We start from the raw sequence: 15,658 nt of genomic DNA, 5'->3' as shown, positions 1-15,658 counted from the left end.
CAGGAAAGGCCAGTCCCCATGCGAATTCCTCGAGGGCCTCTCGGGATTACTCTCCCGTCGATGCCGGGGCCTAAGACCTTGTGTGGAGTCGGGGCCGGAACCTGAGGATTCCTCTCCAGTGCTGACATGGATCTTGGGGTACTTCTGGAGTCTCCCCAGGGGAGTCAGTCCTCGTCTCGAATGCGGGCATGCACTTGCGCTTTCCTTCAAAGCGGTAGCAGCAGTGTCACGCAGTCCGCCGCGTGGATCAAAGGATCTATGGTTTTCCCTCGAGTCTTTCCCACGAGGCTTTCCCACGAGGCTTTCCCACAGGGCTGTCCCACGTGCAGACGTGGTGGGAGTCTATCCTCGGCTTGAACGTCAAGGCAGTGCAGGGAAAACAGGTTCCTCTGGAATGAACTGACACATATGGGGTCTCTTGGGATGGTGGCACGACCCTGGAGTTCCTCTCGCCTTTCCTGTGGGAGCGCCTCCTCTTGAGATGCGACGGGAACGCCGGGAATTCTTTCCCTCCGAAACAGGGAAAGGATCCCTCATCTCGAGCTAGGAGGTGGAAACGGGGCTACCCTGGATGTGTGCGGGACCCTCGTGCTTCCTCTCGAGTGGAGACGGGTATGTCGGGGAACTTCTAGAGTTGCAGCAAGGGTGTGAAGGACCTTTTGGAAGTTCCAGTGGTTAGATGTGATTAGCCTCGTGAAGCCTCAGCGGAAATGGGCTTCATCTCGCCTGGAGGGCAAAACCTCCTGGATTTTCTCGAGTTGTGGCAGGTGCTCTCGACTTACGACGGGGACCTCAGGGACCCGCTCTGGTGACCTCAGGAAAGGCCAGTCCCCATGCGAGTTCCTCGGGGGCCTCTCGGTATTCCTCTCCCGTCGATACCGGGGCCTAAGACCTTGTGTGGAGTCGGGGCCGGGACCTGAGGATTCCTCTCCAGTGCTGACATGGATCTTGGGGTACTTCTGGAGTCTCCCCAGGGGAGTCAGTCCTCGTCTCGAATGCGGGCATGCACTTGCGCTTTCCTCCAGAGCGGTAGCAGCAGTGTCACGCAGTCCGCCGCGTGGATCAAAGGATCTATGGTTTTCCCTCGAGTCTTTCCCACGAGGCTTTCCCACGAGGCTTTCCACAGGGCTGTCCCACGTGCACACGTGGTGGGACTCGATCCTCGGCTTGAACGTCAAGGCAGTGCAGGGAAAACATGTCCTCTGGAATGGACTGACACATCTGGGGGTCTCTTGGAATGGTGGCATGACCCTGGAGTTCCTCTCGGCTTTCCTGTGGAGAGCGCCTCCTCTTGAGATGCGACGGGAACGCCGGGAATTCTTTCCCTACGAAACAGGGAAAGGATCCCTCATCTCGAGCTAGGAGGCGGAAACGGGGCTCACCTGGATGTGTGCGGGACCCCACGTGCTTCCTCTCGAGTGGAGACGGGTATGTCGGGGAACTTCTTGAGTTGCAGCAAGGGTGTGAAGGACCCTTTGGAAGTTCCAGTGGTTAGACGTGATTAGCCTCGAGAAGCCTCAGCGGAAATGGGCCTCATCTCGCCTGGAGGGCAAAACCTCCTGGATTTTCTCGAGTTGCGGCAGGTGCTCTCGACTTACGACGGGGACCTCAGGGACCCGCTCTGGTGGCCTCAGGAAAGGCCAGTCCCCATGCGAGTTCCTCGGGGGCCTCTCGGGATCCCTCTCCCGTCGATGCCGGGGCCTAAGACCTTGTGTGGAGTCGGGGCCGGAACCTGAGGATTCCTCTCCAGTGCTGACATGGATCTTGGGGTACTTCTGGAGTCTCCCCAGGGGAGTCAGTCCTCGTCTCGAATGCGGGCATGCACTTGCGCTTTCCTCCAGAGCGGTAGCAGCAGTGTCACGCAGTCCGCCGCGTGGATCAAAGGATCTATGGTTTTCCCTCGAGTCTTTCCCACGAAGCTTTCCCACGAGGCTTTCCCACAGGGCTGTCCCACGTGCACACGTGGTGGGAGTGGATCCTCGGCTTGAACGTCAAGGCAGTGCAGGGAAAACACGTTCCTCTGGAATGGACTGACACATCTGGGGGACTCTTGGAATGGTGGCACGACCCTGGAGTTCCTCTCGCCTTTCCTGTGGAGAGCGCCTCCTCTTGAGATGCGACGGGAACGCCGGGAATTCTTTCCCTACGAAACAGGGAAAGGATCCCTCATCTCGAGCTAGGAGGCGGAAACGGGGCTCCGCTGGATGTGTGCGGGACCCCACGTGCTTCCTCTCGAGTGGAGACGGGTATGTCGGGGAACTTCTTGAGTTGCAGCAAGGGTGTGAAGGACCCTTTGGAAGTTCCAGTGGTTAGACATGATTCACCTCGAGAAGCCTCAGCGGAAATGGGCCTCATCTCGCCTGGAGGGCAAAACCTCCTGGATTTTCTCGAGTTGGGGCAGGTGCTCTCGACTTACGACGGGGACCTCAGGGACCCGCTCTGGTGGCCTCAGGAAAGGCCAGTCCCCATGCGAATTCCTCGGGGGCCTCTCGGGATTACTCTCCCGTCGATGCCGGGGCCTAAGACCTTGTGTGGAGTCGGGGCCGGAACCTGAGGATTCCTCTCCAGTGCTGACATGGATCTTGGGGTATTTCTGGAGTCTACCCAGGGGAGTCAGTCCTCGTCTCGAATGCGGGCATGCACTTGCGCTTTCCTCCAAAGCGGTAGCAGCAGTGTCACGCAGTCCGCCGCGTGGATCAAAGGATCTATGGTTTTCCCTCGAGTCTTTCCCACGAGGCTTTCCCACGAGGCTTTCCCACAGGGCTGTCCCACGTGCACACGTGGTGGGAGTGGATCCTCGGCTTGAACGTCAAGGCAGTGCAGGGAAAACAGGTTCCTCTGGAATAGACTGACACATCTGGGGGACACTTGGAATGGTGGCACGACCCTGGAGTTCCTCTCGCCTTTCCTGTGGAGAGCGCCTCCTCTTGAGATGCGACGGGAAAGCCGGGAATTCTTTCCCTACGAAACAGGGAAAGGATCCCTCATCTCGAGCTAGGAGGCGGAAACGGGGCTCCTCTGGATGTGTGCGGGACCCCACGTGCTTCCTCTCGAGTGGAGACGGGTATGTCGGGGAACTTCTTGAGTTGCAGCAAGGGTGTGAAGGACCCTTTGGAAGTTCCAGTGGTTAGACGTGATTAGCCTCGAGAAGCCTCAGCGGAAATGGGCCTCATCTCGCCTGGAGGGCAAAACCTCCTGGATTTTCTCGAGTTGCGGCAGGTGCTCTCGACTTACGACGGGGACCTCAGGGACCCGCTCTGGTGGCCTCAGGAAAGGCCAGTCCCCATGCGAGTTCCTCGGGGGCCTCTCGGGATCCCTCTCCCGTCGATGCCGGGGCCTAAGACCTTGTGTGGAGTCGGGGCCGGAACCTGAGGATTCCTCTCCAGTGCTGACATGGATCTTGGGGTATTTCTGGAGTCTCCCCAGGGGAGTCAGTCCTCGTCTCGAATGCGGGCATGCACTTGCGCTTTCCTCCAGAGCGGTAGCAGCAGTGTCACGCAATCCGCCGCGTGGATCAAAGGATCTATGGTTTTCCCTCGAGTCTTTCCCACGAGGCTTTCCCACGAGGCTTTCCCACAGGGCTGTCCCACGTGCACACGTGGTGGGAGTGGATCCTCGGCTTGAACGTCAAGGCAGTGCAGGGAAAACAGGTTCCTCTGGAATGGACTGACACATCTGGGGGACTCTTGGAATGGTGGCACGACCCAGGAGTTCCTCTCGCCTTTCCTGTGGAGAGCGCCTCCTCTTGAGATGCGACGGGAACGCCGGGAATTCTTTCCCTCCGAAACAGGGAAAGGATCCCACATCTCGAGCTAGGAGGTGGAAACGGGGCTACCCTGGATGTGTGCGGGACCCTCGTGCTTCCTCTCGAGTGGAGACGGGTATGTCGGGGAACTTCTAGAGTTGCAGCAAGGGTGTGAAGGACCTTTTGGAAGTTCCAGTGGTTAGATGTGATTAGCCTCGAGAAGCCTCAGCGGAAATGGGCTTCATCTCGCCTGGAGGGCAAAATCTCCTGGATTTTCTCGAGTTGTGGCAGGTGCTCTCGACTTACGACGGGGACCTCAGGGACCCGCTCTGGTGACCTCAGGAAAGGCCAGTCCCCATGCGAGTTCCTCGGGGGCCTCTCGGTATTCCTCTCCCGTCGATACCGGGGCCTAAGACCTTGTGAGGAGTCGGGGCCGGGACCTGAGGATTCCTCTCCAGTGCTGACATGGATCTTGGGGTACTTCTGGAGTCTCCACAGGGGAGTCAGTCCTCGTCTCGAATGCGGGCATGCACTTGCGCTTTCCTCCAGAGCGGTAGCAGCAGTGTCACGCAGTCCGCCTCGTGGATCAAAGGATCTATGGTTTTCCCTCGAGTCTTTCCCACGAGGCTTTCCCACGAGGCTTTCCACAGGGCTGTCCCACGTGCACACGTGGTGGGACTCGATCCTCGCTTGAACGTCAAGGCAGTGCAGGGAAAACATGTCCTCTGGAATGGACTGACATATCTGGGGGACTCTTTGAATGGTGGCACGACGCTGGAGTCCTCTCGCCTTTCCTGTGGAGAGCGCCTCCTCTTGAGATGCGACGGGAACGCCGGGAATTCTTTCCCTACGAAACAGGGAAAGGATCCCTCATCTCGAGCTAGGAGGCGGAAACGGGGCTACCCTGGATGTGTGCGGGACCCTCGTGCTTCCTCTCGAGTGGAGACGGGTATGTCAGGGAACTTCTTGAGTTGCAGCAAGGGTGTGAAGGACCCTTTGGAAGTTCCAGTGGTTAGACGTGATTAGCCTCGAGAAGCCTCAGCGGAAATGGGCCTCATCTCGCCTGGAGGGCAAAACCTCCTGGATTTTCTCGAGTTGCGGCAGGTGCTCTCGACTTACGACGGGGACCTCAGGGACCCGCTCTGGTGGCCTCAGGAAAGGCCAGTCCCCATGCGAGTTCCTCGGGGGCCTCTCGGGATCCCTCTCCCGTCGATGCCGGGGCCTAAGACCTTGTGTGGAGTTGGGGCCGGAACCTGAGGATTCCTCTCCAGTGCTGACATGGATCTTGGGGTACTTCTGGAGTCTCCCCAGGGGAGTCAGTCCTCGTCTCGAATGCGGGCATGCACTTGCGCTTTCCTCCAGAGCGGTAGCAGCAGTGTCACGCAGTCCGCCGCGTGGATCAAAGGATCTATGGTTTTCCCTCGAGTCTTTCCCACGAGGCTTTCCCACGAGGCTTTCCCACAGGGCTGTCCCACGTGCACACGTGGTGGGAGTGGATCCTCGGCTTGAACGTCAAGGCAGTGCAGGGAAAACAGGTTCCTCTGGAATGGACTGACACATCTGGGGGACTCTTGGAATGGTGGCACGACCCTGGAGTTCCTCTCGCCTTTCCTGTGGAGAGCGCCTCCTCTTGAAATGCGACGGGAACGCCGGGAATTCTTTCCCTACGAAACAGGGAAAGGATCCCTCATCTCGAGCTAGGAGGCGGAAACGGGGCTCCCCTGGATGTGTGTGGGACCCCACGTGCTTCCTCTCGAGTGGAGACGGGTATGTCGGGGAACTTCTTGAGTTGCAGCAAGGGTGTGAAGCACCCTTTGGAAGTTCCAGTGGTTAGAGGTGATTAGCCTCGAGAAGCCTCAGCGGAAATGGGCCTCATCTCGCCTGGAGGGCAAAACCTCCTGGATTTTCCCGAGTTGCGGCAGGTGCTCTCGACTTACGACGGGGACCTCAGGGACCCGCTCTGGTGGCCTCAGGAAAGGCCAGTCCCCATGCGAGTTCCTAGGGGGCCTCTTGGGATTCCTCTCCCGTCGATGCCGGGGCCTAAGACCTTGTGTGGAGTCGGGGCCGGAACCTGAGGATTCCTCTCCCGTGCTGACATGGATCTTGGGGTACTTCTGGAGTCTCCCCAGGGGAGTCAGTCCTCGTCTCGAATGCGGGCATGCACTTGCGCTTTCCTCCAGAGCGGTAGCAGCAGTGTCACGCAGTCCGCCGCGTGGATCAAAGGATCTATGGTTTTCCCTCGAGTCTTTCCCACGAGGCTTTCCCACGAGGCTTTCCCACAGGGCTGTCCCACGTGCACACGTGGTGGGAGTGGATCCTCGGCTTGAACGTCAAGGCAGTGCAGGGAAAACAGGTTCCTCTGGAATGGACTGACACATCTGGGGGACTCTTGGAATGGTGGCACGACCCTGGAGTTCCTCTCGCCTTTCCTGTGGAGAGCGCCTCCTCTTGAGATGCGACGGGAACGCCGGGAATTCTTTCCCTACGAAACAGGGAAAGGATCCCTCATCTCGAGCTAGGAGGCGGAAAGGGGCTCCCCTGGATGTGTGCGGGACCCCACGTGCTTCCTCTCGAGTGGAGACGGGTATGTCGGGGAACTTCTTGAGTTGCAGCAAGGGTGTGAAGGACCCTTTGGAAGTTCCAGTAGTTAGACGTGATTCGCCTCGAGAAGCCTCAGCGGAAATGGGCCTCATCTAGCCTGGAGGGCAAAACCTCCTGGATTTTCTCGAGTTGCGGCAGGTGCTCTCGACTTACGACGGGGACCTCAGGGACCCGCTCTGGTGGCCTCAGGAAAGACCAGTCCCCATGCGAATTCCTCGGGGGCCTCTCGGGATTACTCTCCCGTCGATGCCGGGGCCTAAGACCTTGTGTGGAGTCGGGGCCGGAACCTGAGGATTCCTCTCCAGTGCTGACATGGATCTTGGGGTACTTCTGGAGTCTCCCCAGGGGAGTCAGTCCTCGTCTCGAATGCGGGCATGCACTTGCGCTTTCCTCCAGAGCGGTAGCAGCAGTGTCACGCAGTCCGCCGCGTGGATCAAAGGATCTATGGTTTTCCCTCGAGTCTTTCCCACGAGGCTTTCCCACGAGGCTTTCCCACAGGGCTGTCCCACGTGCACACGTGGTGGGAGTGGATCCTCGGCTTGAACGTCAAGGCAGTGCAGGGAAAACAGGTTCCTCTGGAATGGACTGACACATCTGGGGGACACTTGGAATGGTGGCACGACCCTGGAGTTCTTCTCGCCTTTCCTGTAGAGAGCGCCTCCTCTTGAGATGCGACGGGAACGCCGGGAATTCTTTCCCTTCGAAACAGGGAAAGGATCCCTCTTCTCGAGCTAGGAGGCGGAAACGGGGCTCCCCTGGATTTGTGCGGGACACCACGTGCTTCCTCTCGAGTGGAGACGGGTATGTCGGGGAACTTCTTGAGTTGCAGCAAGGGTGTGAAGCACCCTTTGGAAGTTCCAGTGGTTAGACGTGATTAGCCTCGAGAAGCCTCAGCGGAAATGGGCCTCATCTCGCCTGGAGGGCAAAACCTCCTGGATTTTCCCGAGTTGCGGCAGGTGCTCTCGACTTACGACGGGGACCTCAGGGACCCGCTCTGGTGGCCTCAGGAAAGGCCAGTCCCCATGCGAGTTCCTCGGGGGCCTCTCGGGATACCTCTCCCGTCGATGCCGGGGCCTAAGACCTTGTGTGGAGTCGGGGCCGGAACCTGAGGTTTCCTCTCCAGTGCTGACATGGATCTTGGGGTACTTCTGAAGTCTCCCCAGGGGAGTCAGTCCTCGTCTCGAATGCGGTCATGCACATGCGCTTTCCTCCAGAGCGGTAGCAGCAGTGTAACGCAGTCCGCCGCGTGGATCAAAGGATCTATGGTTTTCCCTCGAGTCTTTCCCACGAGGCTTTCCCACGAGGCTTTCCCACAGGGCTGTCCCACGAGCACACGTGGTGGGAGTCAATCCTCGGCTTGAACGTCAAGGCAGTGCAGGGAAAACAGGTTCCTCTGGAATGGACTGACACATATGGGGTCTCTTGGGATGGTGGCACGACCCTGGAGTTCCTCTCGCCTTTCCTGTGGGAGCGCCTCCTCTTGAGATGCGACGGGAACGCCGGGAATTCTTTCCCTCCGAAACAGGGAAAGGATCCCTCATCTCGAGCTAGGAGGTGGAAACGGGGCTACCCTGGATGTTTGCGGGACCCTCGTGCTTCCTCTCGAGTGGAGACGGGTATGTCGGGGAACTTCTAGAGTTGCAGCAAGGGTGTGAATGACCTTTTGGAAGTTCCAGTGGTTAGATGTGATTAGCCTCGTGAAGCCTCAGCGGAAATGGGCTTCATCTCGCCTGGAGGGCAAAACCTCCTGGATTTTCTCGAGTTGTGGCAGGTGCTCTCGACTTACGACGGGGACCTCAGGGACCCGCTCTGGTGACCTCAGGAAAGGCCAGTCCCCATGCGAGTTCTCGGGGGCCTCTCGGTATTCCTCTCCCGTCGATACCGGGGCCTAAGACCTTGTGTGGAGTCGGGGCCGGGACCTGAGGATTCCTCTCCAGTGCTGACATGGATCTTGGGGTACTTCTTGAGTCTCCCCAGGGGAGTCAGTCCTCGTCTCGAATGCGGGCATGCACTTGCGCTTTCCTCCAGAGCGGTAGCAGCAGTGTCACGCAGTCCGCCTCGTGGATCAAAGGATCTATGGTTTTCCCTCGAGTCTTTCCCACGATGCTTTCCCACGAGGCTCTCCACAGGGCTGTCCCACGTGCACACGTGGTGGGACTCGATCCTCGGCTTGAAGGTCAAGGCAGTGCAGGGAAAACATGTCCTCTGGAATGGACTGACATATCTGGGAGACTCTTTGAATGGTGGAACGACGCTGGAGTCCTCTCGCCTTTCCTGTGGAGAGCGCCTCCTCTTGAGATGCGACGGGAACGCCGGGAATTCTTTCCCTACGAAACAGGGAAAGGATCCCTCATCTCGAGCTAGGAGGCGGAAACGGGGCTCCCCTGGATGTGTGCGGGACCCCACGTGCTTCCTCCCGAGTGGAGACGGGTATGTCGGGGAACTTCTTAAGTTGCAGCAAGGGTGTGAAGGACCCTTTGGAAGTTCCAGTTGTTAGACGTGATTAGCCTCGAGAAGCCTCAGCGGAAATGGGCCTCATCTCGCCTGGAGGGCAAAACCTCCTGGATTTTCTCGAGTTACGGCAGGTGCTCTCGACTTACGACGGGGACCTCAGGGACCCGCTCTGGTGTCCTCAGGAAAGGCCAGTCCCCATGCGAATTCCTCGGGGGCCTCTCGGGATTACTCTCCCGTCGATGCCGGGGCCTAAGTCCTTGTGTGGAGTCGGGGCCGGAACCTGAGGTTTCCTCTCCATTGCTGACATGGATCTTGGGGTACTTCTGGAGTCTCCCCAGGGGAGTCAGTCCTCGTCTCGAATGCGGGCATGCACTTGCGCTTTCCTCCAGAGCGGTAGCATCAGTGTCACGCAGTCCGCCGCGTGGATCAAAGGATCTATGGTTTTCCCTCGAGTTTTCCCACGAGGCTTTCCCACGAGGCTTTCCCACAGGGCTGTCCCACGTGCACACGTGGTGGGAGTCGATCCTCGGCTTGAACGTCAAGGCAGTGCAGGGAAAACAGGTTCCTCTGGAATGGACTGACACATCTGGGGGACTCTTGGAATGGTGGCATGACCCTGGAGTTCCTCTCGGCTTTCCTGTGGAGAGCGCCTCCTCTTGAGATGCGACGGGAACGCCGGGAATTCTTTCCCTACGAAACAGGGAAAGGATCCCTCATCTCGAGCTAGGAGGCGGAAACGGGGCTCACCTGGATGTGTGCGGGACCCCACGTGCTTCCTCTCGAGTGGAGACGGGTATGTCGGGGAACTTCTTGAGTTGCAGCAAGGGTGTGAAGGACCCTTTGGAAGTTCCAGTGGTTAGACGTGATTAGCCTCGAGAAGCCTCAGCGGAAATGGGCCTCATCTCGCCTGGAGGGCAAAACCTCCTGGATTTTCTCGAGTTGCGGCAGGTGCTCTCGACTTACGACGGGGACCTCAGGGACCCGCTCTGGTGGCCTCAGGAAAGGCCAGTCCCCATGCGAGTTCCTCGGGGGCCTCTCGGGATCCCTCTCCCGTCGATGCCGGGGCCTAAGACCTTGTGTGGAGTCCGGGCCGGAACCTGAGGATTCCTCTCCAGTGCTGACATGGATCTTGGGGTACTTCTGGAGTCTCCCCAGGGGAGTCAGTCCTCGTCTTGAATGCGGGCATGCACTTGCGCTTTCCTCCAGAGCGGTAGCAGCAGTGTCACGCAGTCCGCCGCGTGGATCAAAGGATCTATGGTTTTCCCTCGAGTCTTTCCCACGAGGCTTTCCCACGAGGCTTTCCCACAGGGCTGTCCCACGTGCACACGTGGTGGGAGTGGATCCTCGGCTTGAACGTCAAGGCAGTGCAGGGAAAACAGGTTCCTCTGGAATGGACTGACACATCTGGGGGACTCTTGGAATGGTGGCACGACCCTGGAGTTCCTCTCGCCTTTCCTGTGGAGAGCGCCTCCTCTTGAGATGCGACGGGAACGCCGGGAATTCTTTCCCTACGAAACAGGGAAAGGATCCCTCATCTCGAGCTGGGAGGCGGAAACGGGGCTCCCCTGGATGTGTGCGGGACCCCACGTGCTTCCTCTCGAGTGGAGACGGGTATGTCGGGGAACTTCTTGAGTTGCAGCAAGGGTGTGAAGGACCCTTTGGAAGTTCCAGTGGTTAGACGTGATTAGCCTCGAGAAGCCTCAGCGGAAATGGGCCTCATCTCGCCTGGAGGGCAAAACCTCCTGGATTTTCTCGAGTTGCGGCAGGTGCTCTCGACTTACGACGGGGACCTCAGGGACCCGCTCTGGTGGCCTCAGGAAAGGCCAGTCCCCATGCGAGTTCCTCGGGGGCCTCTCGGGATCCCTCTCCCGTCGATGCCGGGGCCTAAGACCTTGTGTGGAGTCGGGGCCGGAACCTGAGGATTCCTCTCCAGTGCTGACATGGATCTTGGGGTATTTCTGGAGTCTCCCCAGGGGAGTCAGTCCTCGTCTCGAATGCGGGCATGCACTTGCGCTTTCCTCCAGAGCGGTAGCAGCAGTGTCACGCAGTCCGCCGCGTGGATCAAAGGATCTATGGTTTTCCCTCGAGTCTTTCCCACGAGGCTTTCCCACGAGGCTTTCCCACAGGGCTGTCCCACGAGCACACGTGGTGGGAGTGGATCCTCGGCTTGAACGTCAAGGCAGTGCAGGGAAAACACGTTCCTCTGGAATGGACTGACACATCTGGGGGACTCTTGGAATGGTGGCACGACCCTGGAGTTCCTCTCGCCTTTCCTGTGGAGAGCGCCTCCTCTTGAGATGCGACGGGAGCGCCGGGAATTCTTTCCCTACGAAACAGGGAAAGGATCCCTCATCTCGAGCTAGGAGGCGGAAACGGGGCTCCCCTGGATGTGTGCGGGACCCCACGTGCTTCCTCTCGAGTGGAGACGGGTATGTCGGGGAACTTCTTGAGTTGCAGCAAAGGTGTGAAGGACCCTTTGGAAGTTCCAGTGGTTAGACATGATTCGCCTCGAGAAGCCTCAGTGGAAATGGGCCTCATCTCGCCTGGAGGGCAAAACCTCCTGGATTTTCTCGAGTTGCGGCAGGTGCTCTCGACTTACGACGGGGACCTCAGGGACCCGCTCTGGTGGCCTCAGGAAAGGCCAGTCCCCATGCGAATTCCTCGAGGGCCTCTCGGGATTACTCTCCCGTCGATGCCGGGGCCTAAGACCTTGTGTGGAGTCGGGGCCGGAACCTGAGGATTCCTCTCCAGTGCTGACATGGATCTTGGGGTACTTCTGGAGTCTCCCCAGGGGAGTCAGTCCTCGTCTCGAATGCGGGCATGCACTTGCGCTTTCCTTCAAAGCGGTAGCAGCAGTGTCACGCAGTCCGCCGCGTGGATCAAAGGATCTATGGTTTTCCCTCGAGTCTTTCCCACGAGGCTTTCCCACGAGGCTTTCCCACAGGGCTGTCCCACGTGCACACGTGGTGGGAGTCGATCCTCGGCTTGAACGTCAAGGCAGTGCAGGGAAAACAAGTTCCTCTGGAATGGACTGACACATATGGGGTCTCTTGGGATGGTGGCACGACCCTGGAGTTCCTCTCGCCTTTCCTGTGGGAGCGCCTCCTCTTGAGATGCGACGGGAACGCCGGGAATTCTTTCCCTACGAAACAGGGAAAGGATCCCTCATCTCGAGCTAGGAGGTGGAAACGGGGCTCCCCTGGATGTGTGCGGGACCCTCGTGCTTCCTCTCGAGTGGAGACGGGTATGTCGGGGAACTTCTAGAGTTGCAGCAAGGGTGTGAAGGACCTTTTGGAAGTTCCAGTGGTTAGATGTGATTAGCCTCGTGAAGCCTCAGCGGAAATGGGCTTCATCTCGCCTGGAGGGCAAAACCTCCTGGATTTTCTCGAGTTGTGGCAGGTGCTCTCGACTTACGACGGGGACCTCAGGTACCCGCTCTGGTGACCTCAGGAAAGGCCAGTCCCCATGCGAGTTCCTCGGGGGCCTCTCGGTATTCCTCTCCCGTCGATACCGGGGCCTAAGACCTTGTGTGGAGTCGGGGCCGGGACCTGAGGATTCCTCTCCAGTGCTGACATGGATCTTGGGGTACTTCTGGAGTCTCCCCAGGGGAGTCAGTCCTCGTCTCGAATGCGGGCATGCACTTGCGCTTTCCTCCAGAGCGGTAGCATCAGTGTCACGCAGTCCGCCGCGTGGATCAAAGGATCTATGGTTTTCCCTCGAGTTTTCCCACGAGGCTTTCCCACGAGGCTTTCCACAGGGCTGTCCCACGTGCACACGTGGTGGGAGTCGATCCTCGGCTTGAACGTCAAGGCAGTGCAGGGAAAACAGGTTCCTCTGGAATGGACTGACACATCTGGGGGTCTCTTGGAATGGTGGCATGACCCTGGAGTTCCTCTCGGCTTTCCTGTGGAGAGCGCCTCCTCTTGAGATGCGACGGGAACGCCGGGAATTCTTTCCCTACGAAACAGGGAAAGGATCCCTCATCTCGAGCTAGGAGGCGGAAACGGGGCTCACCTGGATGTGTGCGGGACCCCACGTGCTTCCTCTCGAGTGGAGACGGGTATGTCGGGGAACTTCTTGAGTTGCAGCAAGGGTGTGAAGGACCCTTTGGAAGTTCCAGTGGTTAGACGTGATTAGCCTCGAGAAGCCTCAGCGGAAATGGGCCTCATCTCGCCTGGAGGGCAAAACCTCCTGGATTTTCTCGAGTTGCGGCAGGTGCTCTCGACTTACGACGGGGACCTCAGGGACCCGCTCTGGTGGCCTCAGGAAAGGCCAGTCCCCATGCGAGTTCCTCGGGGGCCTCTCGGGATCCCTCTCCCGTCGATGCCGGGGCCTAAGACCTTGTGTGGAGTCGGGGCCGGAACCTGAGGATTCCTCTCCAGTGCTGACATGGATCTTGGGGTACTTCTGGAGTCTCCCCAGGGGAGTCAGTCCTCGTCTCGAATGCGGGCATGCACTTGCGCTTTCCTCCAGAGCGGTAGCAGCAGTGTCACGCAGTCCGCCGCGTGGATCAAAGGATCTATGGTTTTCCCTCGAGTCTTTCCCACGAGGCTTTCCCACGAGGCTTTCCCACAGGGCTGTCCCACGTGCACACGTGGTGGGAGTGGATCCTCGGCTTGAACGTCAAGGCAGTGCAGGGAAAACACGTTCCTCTGGAATGGACTGACACATCTGGGGGACTCTTGGAATGGTGGCACGACCCTGGAGTTCCTCTCGCCTTTCCTGTGGAGAGCGCCTCCTCTTGAGATGCGACGGGAACGCCGGGAATTCTTTCCCTACGAAACAGGGAAAGGATCCCTCATCTCGAGCTAGGAGGCGGAAACGGGGCTCCCCTGGATGTGTGCGGGACCCCACGTGCTTCCTCTCGAGTGGAGACGGGTATGTCGGGGAACTTCTTGAGTTGCAGCAAGGGTGTGAAGGACCCTTTGGAAGTTCCAGTGGTTAGACGTGATTAGCCTCGAGAAGCCTCAGCGGAAATGGGCCTCATCTCGCCTGGAGGGCAAAACCTCCTGGATTTTCTCGAGTTGCGGCAGGTGCTCTCGACTTACGACGGGGACCTCAGGGACCCGCTCTGGTGGCCTCAGGAAAGGCCAGTCCCCATGCGAGTTCCTCGGGGGCCTCTCGGGATCCCTCTCCCGTCGATGCCGGGGCCTAAGACCTTGTGTGGAGTCGGGGCCGGAACCTGAGGATTCCTCTCCAGTGCTGACATGGATCTTGGGGTACTTCTGGAGTCTCCCCAGGGGAGTCAGTCCTCGTCTCGAATGCGGGCATGCACTTGCGCTTTCCTCCAGAGCGGTAGCAGCAGTGTCACGCAGTCCGCCGCGTGGATCAAAGGATCTATGGTTTTCCCTCGAGTCTTTCCCACGAGGCTTTCCCACGAGGCTTTCCACAGGGCTGTCCCACGTGCACACGTGGTGGGACTCGATCCTCGGCTTGAACGTCAAGGCAGTGCAGGGAAAACACGTTCCTCTGGAATGGACTGACACATCTGGGGGACTCTTGGAATGGTGGCACGACCCTGGAGTTCCTCTCGCCTTTCCTGTGGAGAGCGCCTCCTCTTGAGATGCGACGGGAACGCCGGGAATTCTTTCCCTACGAAACAGGGAAAGGATCCCTCATCTCGAGCTAGGAGGCGGAAACGGGGCTCCCCTGGATGTGTGCGGGACCCCACGTGCTTCCTCTCGAGTGGAGACGGGTATGTCGGGGAACTTCTTGAGTTGCAGCAAGGGTGTGAAGGACCCTTTGGAAGTTCCAGTGGTTAGACATGATTCACCTCGAGAAGCCTCAGCGGAAATGGGCCTCATCTCGCCTGGAGGGCAAAACCTCCTGGATTTTCTCGAGTTGGGGCAGGTTCTCTCGACTTACGACGGGGACCTCAGGGACCCGCTCTGGTGGCCTCAGGAAAGGCCAGTCCCCATGCGAATTCCTCGGGGGCCTCTCGGGATTCCTCTCCCGTCGATGCCGGGGCCTAAGACCTTGTGTGGAGTCGGGGCCGGAACCTGAGGATTCCTCTCCAGTGCTGACATGGATCTTGGGGTATTTCTGGAGTCTACCCAGGGGAGTCAGTCCTCGTCTCGAATGCGGGCATGCACTTGCGCTTTCCTCCAAAGCGGTAGCAGCAGTGTCACGCAGTCCGCCGCGTGGATCAAAGGATCTATGGTTTTCCCTCGAGTCTTTCCCACGAGGCTTTCCCACGAGGCTTTCCCACAGGGCTGTCCCACGTGCACACGTGGTGGGAGTGGATCCTCGGCTTGAATGTCAAGGCAGTGCAGGGAAAACAGGTTCCTCTGGAATAGACTGACACATCTGGGGGACACTTGGAATGGTGGCACGACCCTGGAGTTCCTCTCGCCTTTCCTGTGGAGAGCGCCTCCTCTTGAGATGCGACGGGAAAGCCGGGAATTCTTTCCCTACGAAACAGGGAAAGGATCCCTCATCTCGAGCTAGGAGGCGGAAACGGGGCTCCCCTGGATGTGTGCGGGACACCACGTGCTTTCTCTCGAGTGGAGACGGGTAGGTCGGGGAACTTCTTGAGTTGCAGCAAGGGTGTGAAGCACCCTTTGGAAGTTCCAGTGGTTAGACGTGATTAGCCTCGAGAAGCCTCAGCGGAAATGGGCCTCATCTCGCCTGGAGGGCAAAACCTCCTGGATTTTCCCGAGTTGCGGCAGGTGCTCTCGACTTACGACGGGGACCTCAGGGACCCGCTCTGGTGGCCTCAGGAAAGGCCAGACCCCATGCGAGTTCCTAGGGGGCCTCTTGGGATTCCTCTCCCGTCGATGCCGGGGCCTAAGACCTTGTGTGGAGTCGGGGCCGGAACCTGAGGATTCCTCTCCCGTGCTGACATGGATCTTGGGGTAC

Source organism: Ovis canadensis, chromosome 7, assembly GCF_042477335.2.
Source record: "Ovis canadensis isolate MfBH-ARS-UI-01 breed Bighorn chromosome 7, ARS-UI_OviCan_v2, whole genome shotgun sequence".
In the NCBI taxonomy this organism is placed as follows: domain Eukaryota; kingdom Metazoa; phylum Chordata; class Mammalia; order Artiodactyla; family Bovidae; genus Ovis; species Ovis canadensis.
This window is presented reverse-complemented; position numbering follows the sequence as displayed.